The sequence below is a fragment of the Pongo pygmaeus genome, chromosome 3 (assembly GCF_028885625.2).
Source record: "Pongo pygmaeus isolate AG05252 chromosome 3, NHGRI_mPonPyg2-v2.0_pri, whole genome shotgun sequence".
In the NCBI taxonomy this organism is placed as follows: Eukaryota; Metazoa; Chordata; class Mammalia; order Primates; family Hominidae; genus Pongo; species Pongo pygmaeus.
Window position 1 is genome coordinate 201,817,117 of NC_072376.2, and position 7,637 is coordinate 201,824,753.

At 39.1% G+C, this 7,637-nt stretch overlaps 1 pseudogene; it reads right to left on the bottom strand.

Annotated features, from left to right (window-relative positions):
- Window positions 1–2,389: 2,389 nt before the first annotated feature.
- Window positions 2,390–3,013, bottom strand: LOC129034643 (large ribosomal subunit protein eL8-like; annotated as a pseudogene).
- Between the last annotated feature and the right edge of the window lie 4,624 nt (window positions 3,014–7,637).

The window sequence follows — 7,637 nt, forward strand, 5'->3', positions numbered from 1 at the left end:
GCGTGAACCACTGTGCCTGGCCTTAATTCTTTTTTTTTTTTTTTTAAATTAGCAAACAAAACAATCAACAAGGTGAAGAGACAGCCCACAGAACGGGAGAAAATATTTGCAGTTTATCGAACTGACAAGTGATTAGTAACCAGAATATATAAGGAGTCCAAACAACTCAAAAACAAAAAAACAAATAATCTGATTTTAAAATAGGCAAAAGATCTGAACAGACATTTCTCAAAAGAAGAGATACAAATGGCCAACAGGTATTAAAAAAATGTTCAACATCACTAATCAGAGAAATTCAAATCAAAATAATCATGAGCTATCATCTCATCCCACTTAAAATGGCTTTTATCAAAAAGACAGGCAATAAGGGATGCTGGCAAGGATGTGGAGAAAGGGGAACCATTGTACACTGTTGGTGGGAATTAAATTAGTACAACCACTATGGAGAATGGTTTGGAGGATCCTCAGAAAACTAAAAATAGACCTCCCATATGATCCAGCAATCCCACCAGCTATAGACGCAGAAGAAAAGCAATCAGTCTGTTGAAGAGGTGTCTGCACTTCTATGTTTATTGCAGCACTGTTCACGATAGCCAAGATGTGGACTCAATCTAAGTGTCCATCAGCAGACGAATGGGTAAATAAAATGTGGTACATATATAGAGAGAATGGAATATTCTTCAGCCATAAAAAGAATGAAATCATGTCATTTGCAACAACATGAATGGAACTGGAGGATATTATGTGAAGTGATGAAATAAGCCAGGCACAGAAGGACAAATATTGCACGTTCCCACTCACATTTGGGAAGTAAAACAGTGATCTTATGGAAATAGAGAGTAGAATTGTGGTTATCAGAGTCTGGACGGGTAGTGGTGGGGGGAGATAAAGAAATAATTGTTAACAGGTACAAAAATACATTTAGATAGAAGGAATAAGATGTAATGTTCAGTAGCTCAATAGGGTAAACATAGTTAACAGTAATTTATTGTGTATTTCAAAATAACTAGAAGATTGGAATTGGAATGTTCCTGACGGGAAGAAATGATAAATGTTTGAGGTGATGGGCATCCCATTACCCTGATTTGATCATTACGTGTTGTATGTGTTGTATGCTTATATCAAAATTTCACATGTACCCCAAAATATGTACAACTATGATGTATTCAAAAACTAAAAATAAAAAAATTATGAACACGAGCAACTAGCATCTAGGCAACTGGGTCTGCTCTGTTTAATGATTTCAATAATTCAACAAATATTTATTGACTGCCACTCATGTATTAGACACTAAGGTATTTGTTAATGATACAATGGTGAATCAACAGATAAATGATTTCTCCTGATGCTTATACATTAGTACGGAAGATTAAAAAAACATGTAATCAAGTTAAGTGTGACAGGCATCATGTGCTATTGGAACATGTAGAAGGGGTTTCTGTGTCCCTGCAATCAGGACAGGTCTTTCTGAGTCTGAAGTATGAATCAGAGTTAGGTAAAGCAGAGAGGGAAGGTAGTTTAGTTTGCTTGGTACAAGACACTGTATTAAACACTGCAGTAGAGAGAGCTGTAAATGATAATTCTGCACTTACAGAATTTGCAATTTAGTAAATATGAGAATATTATCTAAATTTACTGAATGCTCATTGTGTGCTAGGTGTTATTAAATACTTACTTGTATTGATTCCTTTAATCCTCACAACAACTGTATGAAGGAGTTACTGTTATTGACCATCTAAAGGTGAGGAAACAGAGGAACAGAAATGGGAAGTAGCTTGCACAGAGCTTCCTGATCTCCCTGATAGCCAATGACAGGCCTAACATACAAATACTTGGCGTCTGGGTCTGAAGCATGCACTCTTTTTTTTTTTTTTTTGAGATGAAGTCTTGCTCTGTCGCCCAGGATGGAGTGCAGTGGCACGATCTCAGCTTACTGCAACCTCCACCTCCCAGATTCAAGCAATTCCCTGCCTCAGCCTCCCAAGTAGCTGGGATTACAGGTGCCCGCCACCACACCCGGCTAATTTTTGGATTTTTAGTAGAGACGGGGTTTTACCATGTTGGCCAGGCTGGTCACGAACTCCTGACCTCGTGATCCACCTGCCTCAGCCTCCTAAAGTGCTTTGAGCCACCGTACCCGGCCTCAAAGACTGCACTCTTAAGAAGCATTTTAGTCTAAGAAAAGATTGACATACATAATTGCAGATTTACAAATAACTGCAATGCAATAAATTACAGTTACTATAAGAGCATCCTTATATCGGAACTCAGTGGAATGCCTAGGGCTTGGTGTGCCTTAGCTTTTTAAGGAAAATTTGTATTATTTTAATTATTTTTATGTACAGAAAACTCAACAGTGTACATTTAACCCAGTTTAGTGGGAATTTCTTTAGCCTTTGCCTTTTTGAGCTTTGGGGCAGGTCTTCCTGTAGACTAGACGTCCCAGTCTTGCCTTCCCCTTGGTAATGCAGTAAGGGACCCCCATTTTACGACACAGGGCAGGCAGAAAGATAACCAGCTTGATGGGATCCACGTCGTGTGCAATCACCACCAGCTGAGCTTTCATGTTCTCCACCAAGGTGGTGACGGTGTTAACTCTGGCTGGAAGGACAGGTGGTCTCTTAGTGGGGACGTCCCCTTTGCCAGCAGCTTTCTTCTCAGCTGGGGCCAACAGCCACTGCTTCTTCTCTTGCTTTGTCTTTAGTCTGTACTTGTGGGCCAGCTTAAGCAGCTGAGTAGCTGTTTGGCGGTCCAGGGCCTGGGTGAACTGGTCAATCGCAGGAGGCACTTTCAGTCGCTTACAGAGGATGGCTCTCTGCCGCTGCAACCTGATATAGCGGGGCCGTTTCACAAGGTGGGCGAGGTCTCTTTTGGGTTGGATGTCCTGTCCAATGCCAGAATTCTTAGGCCTTTTCTCAAATAGGGGATTCACCACTTTCTTGGCCTCCTGCTTCTTCATGACAGCAGGGGCCGGAGCCACCTTCTTCCCCTTGGCCTTCTTTCATTTCGGCATCTTGAGCGGCGGAAAGAGACAGACGCCCCTTTTCTTTCTTTCTAGACTCTCACTCCCACGGACTTTTGGTAGGTGCACTAGATAGCACACACAGTTTTCCCTTGAAGCAAGGCATTTCTGTCTGGTTGAAAGCAGACTCATGGCCTCTAAATGCTTGTCATGCAGTCTGCAAACAAGATGTTTAAAGAAAGTTGAAAACTCATGTTTCTCCTTGTGGAAGTTCATCCCTCTTTCCGCACGAGGTGGACTACAAGAGGTCTTTCTGGCTGGACCAAACTTATTTTCAGGAAGCAGCTCTGAATCTGTAGAAAAGCTTGAACACTACTAGTTCTCAAAGTGATGCTGCATAATACAAGAAGAGGCTACCTTCATTTGATGTTTCTATGATTACTCTATGTCCACCTCTACGGTGATGCCGACTTACTAGGGATTGCTAACATTTAGGCATACTTGCATGGTAACAACTTAACAGTTTAACTTTGACTACAAAGGCCAGTGAAGGGATTGTCTACTATAATTTTCAATTATGTTGAAATGTTTCCACAATAACCATCTTTAAACACTTTATGTGTCTAGAAATGCAGGTTACTTGGTGAAATCTAATCTCAGTGGAAAGCTTTGATGCTCTGTATCAAATGAAAACTAATTTAACTAAGCCATCTATGCTGCACATTAATATTAAGCAATTATATGAACTAAAAGCACTGTGAATACATGAATTGCTTTCATTAAAAAAAGATTTCCTTAATTACCTTCTAAGCAAATATTCTTCACTAAACTTTTTAAGTATTTGCAATACTCAAATAAAATAGGTAATGGGGATGTCAATTTACATGAAATACATATTTCTAAAAATCTAAATTGCATTGCAAGTTTAAAATATGTTTACAAAATCCAGAATTAAATATAATTTTATAAGGCTATTTTGATTTGGATACTGTTATGTTATGGGATGAAAACAATATTTCTTGTTTTTCATCCTTTACTAGCCAAAGGTTTCTCAGGTTACCACTCATATCATATTGTGATGTTATGATGTATGCCCATACCACTTTCTGTCTCAAGGAAAAGGTCTGTCTCCTCTTATCCACATTGGCTGCTGTGCCCATCTCCCTGGTCTCCATCTTGCTGGCACTAACGTAGCCCCTCATGTTCACAGAGAAGAAAGGCTGAGGACGTACATGGGTGTTTTGTGACTGCAAGCTTTTCAGTGCTTCTGTGACTCTAACTTCTGTGAAATTTCTTGATTTTCCTCAAGTGGGACTTCAGGGGATTCATGGAATATAAAAGATGGAGCTAAAACAGACTATTTCCCATATGTTCTTAGGCTTAAATGTTGAAGTGTAAATGTTTAAGCTGTATTTATTTATTTAGGACAAATTATAATTGTATATAATTGTGGGGTACACAATGATGTTATGATATATGCCCACAGTTTAGAATGATTGAATCAGGCCAATGACATATCCATCTTTTTTTTTTTTTTTTTTTTTTTTTTTTTTTTGATGGAGTCTTGCTCTGTTGCCCAGGCTGGAGTGCAGTGGCAGGATCTCAGCTTGCTGCAACCTCCACTTCCTGGGTTCAAATGATTCTCCTGCCTCAGCCTCCCGAGTAGCTGAGACTACAGGTGCACACCACCACGCCCAGATAAATTTTTTTTTTTTGTATTTTTTAATAGAGATGGGGTTTCACCATGTTTGCCAGGATGGTCTTAATCTCTTGACCTTGTGAGCTGGCTGCCTCGGCCTCCCAAAGTGCTGGGATTACAGGCGTGGCCACTGTGCCTGGCTCTCCATTTTAAATATGTATCATTTATTCCTCCTGTTTAAAGCTTAATACCCTTTGACCGACATCTGTCATTTTCCCTACCCTCCAGCCTCTGGTAACCACTGTTCTACCCTCTGCTTCTGTGCATTTGACTTTTTAAAATTCCACGAGTGAGATCACAGGGTATTTGTCTCTGTGCCTCACTTATTTCACTTAACATAATGTCCTCCAGGTTCATCCATGTTGTAAATGAAATAATTTCTTTCTTTTTCCTTTTTTCTCTTTCTTTGTTTTTTTTAAGGCTGAAGAACATTCTGTCGTGTATAGATCTCATTTTCTTTTTCCATTTATCCATTGATTGACACTTACATTGATTCCATGACTCGGCTATTGTAAACAATGCTGCAACGAACATGGAAGTGTTGATATCTCTTAGACATATTAATTTCAAGTCCTAAGGGTATATAGTTAGAATGGGGTTGCTGGAACACATGGTAATCCTATTTTTAGTTTTCTAAGGAAACTCCACACTGTTTTCTGTAATGGCTGTGCTAATTTATATTCCCACCAGTGTACAGTGTTCCCTTTTCTTCACATCCTCACCATCACAGTTGTTATCTTTCCTCTTTTTGTTGCTAGCTCTTCTGACAGATGATATATCATAGTTTTAATTTCTATTTCCCAAAATATTAGTGATATTGAGCATTATATATATATGTATATATGTTGGTCATTTGCATGTCTTATTTTGAAAAAATTTATTCAATTTCTTTGCCCATTTTTAAATTGGAATTTTTTTTTTTTTTTTTGCTATTAAGTTTTTTGAGTTCCTTATACATTTGAGTTCCTTTTAAAATGTATTGCTTGTTAATTTTTTTCTGATCTGCAGATTGTCTCTTCACTTGTAGTTGTTTTCTTTGTTGTGCAAATGTTTTTTAGTTAACTGTAATCTTATTTGTCTATTTTTGTTTTTGTTATTTGAGCTTTTGGGGGTCAAATCCAAAAAAAAAAAAAACTGCCCAGATCAATGTTGTGTAGTTTTCTCCTCTGTGTTTTCCTAGTACTTTTTATAGTTTCAGGTTTTACATTTAAATCTTCAATTCATTTTGGGTTTATTTTTGTATACTCTATGAGATAGGGTGGGACTAATATTATTCATCTGCATGTGAATATCTCATTTTCTCATTGTCCTTTATGGGAGAGATTGTTCTTTACGCATTGTGTGTGTTCTTGGCATTCTTATCAAAGTCAATTGATGAAAGGCATGGGTTCATTTTTGTGCTCTCTATTCTGTTCCATTGGTCAGTGTTTCTGTTTATACTAGTGTCATGCTGTTTTAATTACTATGGCTTTGTAATATAGTTTGAAGTCAGGTAGTGTAAGACCTCTAGCTTTGTTCATTTTGTTCAAGACTGCCTTGGCTAGTCAGGCTTTTTTGTGTATGTTTCTGTATGAATTTTATGATTTTTTTTTCTATTTCCATTTGCATGAAATATGTTTTTCTGTTACTTCACTTTTAGTCTATTTGAATCTTTAATAGTGAGGTAAGTCTCTTGTAGGTAGCATATAGTTGGGTTTTGTTTTTATACATCCTATTTCTTTGTCAAGCTTCTCATTTTGTAATATTTTTCATATTTTATTTAATCTTCAATCCTTATATTCTTATAGCTGACTGAACTTCTTTAAGAGCTATATTAATTTTTTGTTAGTCATTTCATAGATCTCCATTTCTTTAGGGTCTATTGTTGAAGCTTTATTTGTTTCTTTTGGAGATGTCATTATTCTGATTCTTCGTAATCTTTGTGTCCTTACATTGGTGCTTGTGCATTTGAAGAAATGGTCACCTCTTCTGTCCTTTACAGGTATTCTTTGGCAAAGTTACACTCTCACTGAAGTCTAGCCTGTGATTCTAGGTGGCCTACCTGGTAATAATGCTAAGCAGGCAGAGCTTGGAAGTCTAGCCTGTGATTCTAGGTGAGCTACCTGGTAATGGCACTAAGCAGGCAGAGCTTGGCATTAGACTCTCTAGCTTGCTAAGCCTCTGCCTTTGCTTTGAGATCAGATGGATCTGAGCTCTTCTATTTGGTGAGACCACTGGCTGGGTTCTGCAATCAGGCAGAGATGGTAGCTGGGTCCTCTGATTGGATGAAGACACAATGTGTATTCCCTAGTTAAATGGTACTGCTATTTGACTTTTGGAATTTGGGTAGGGCTGCAGATTGGGTCCTAAGCTTAGGCTGAGTCACTGATTGAGAGAGTCAGGATCAGCTGCTAAGTTGGCAGAAATGCACAATATTGAGGTTTGCTTCCCTGCCTGGATGTAGCCTTGGTGTGGGATTTGAGGTTGAGGTGAGCTGCTATTTGAACTCCCAGGTTGGGGTGGTCTAACCCCTGTATGTAGCCAAGATATGCCATGGTGGGTATCTCACTCCATGAGCAGGGTCTTCTTGGGTCTGGTTCTTGGGATGGACTTTTAGGTTGAACCAAGCTGCTCTTAAATGCCCAAGTGGTGCAAGTATATTCCCTGTGCTTTGCCAAAATACTCTGTTCTAGGTGTCTGTCTTCTCAGCGGGAGGAAGTTGGGGGAAGCCTGAAGCTGAGCATGGAGGCTGAGTGTCTAGGGATTTAAGCTACATTGATCTTTCCACTGTGCTTCTGGGGTAACCAGCTTAGCTTTGCAGGTGGGCTCTGGTACTCCCACCTATGTGGTGCTGTTTAAGACGCTACTACTGGTACCTCTCGTCAGGTGCCTCTGCTGACAGTAATGCAGAGCTACCACCAAGATACAAGCCCTGTCTACTGTGAGTAACACCTCCTTTCTTTGCTTGTATTTGACACCAGGTGACCTAGTCATGCC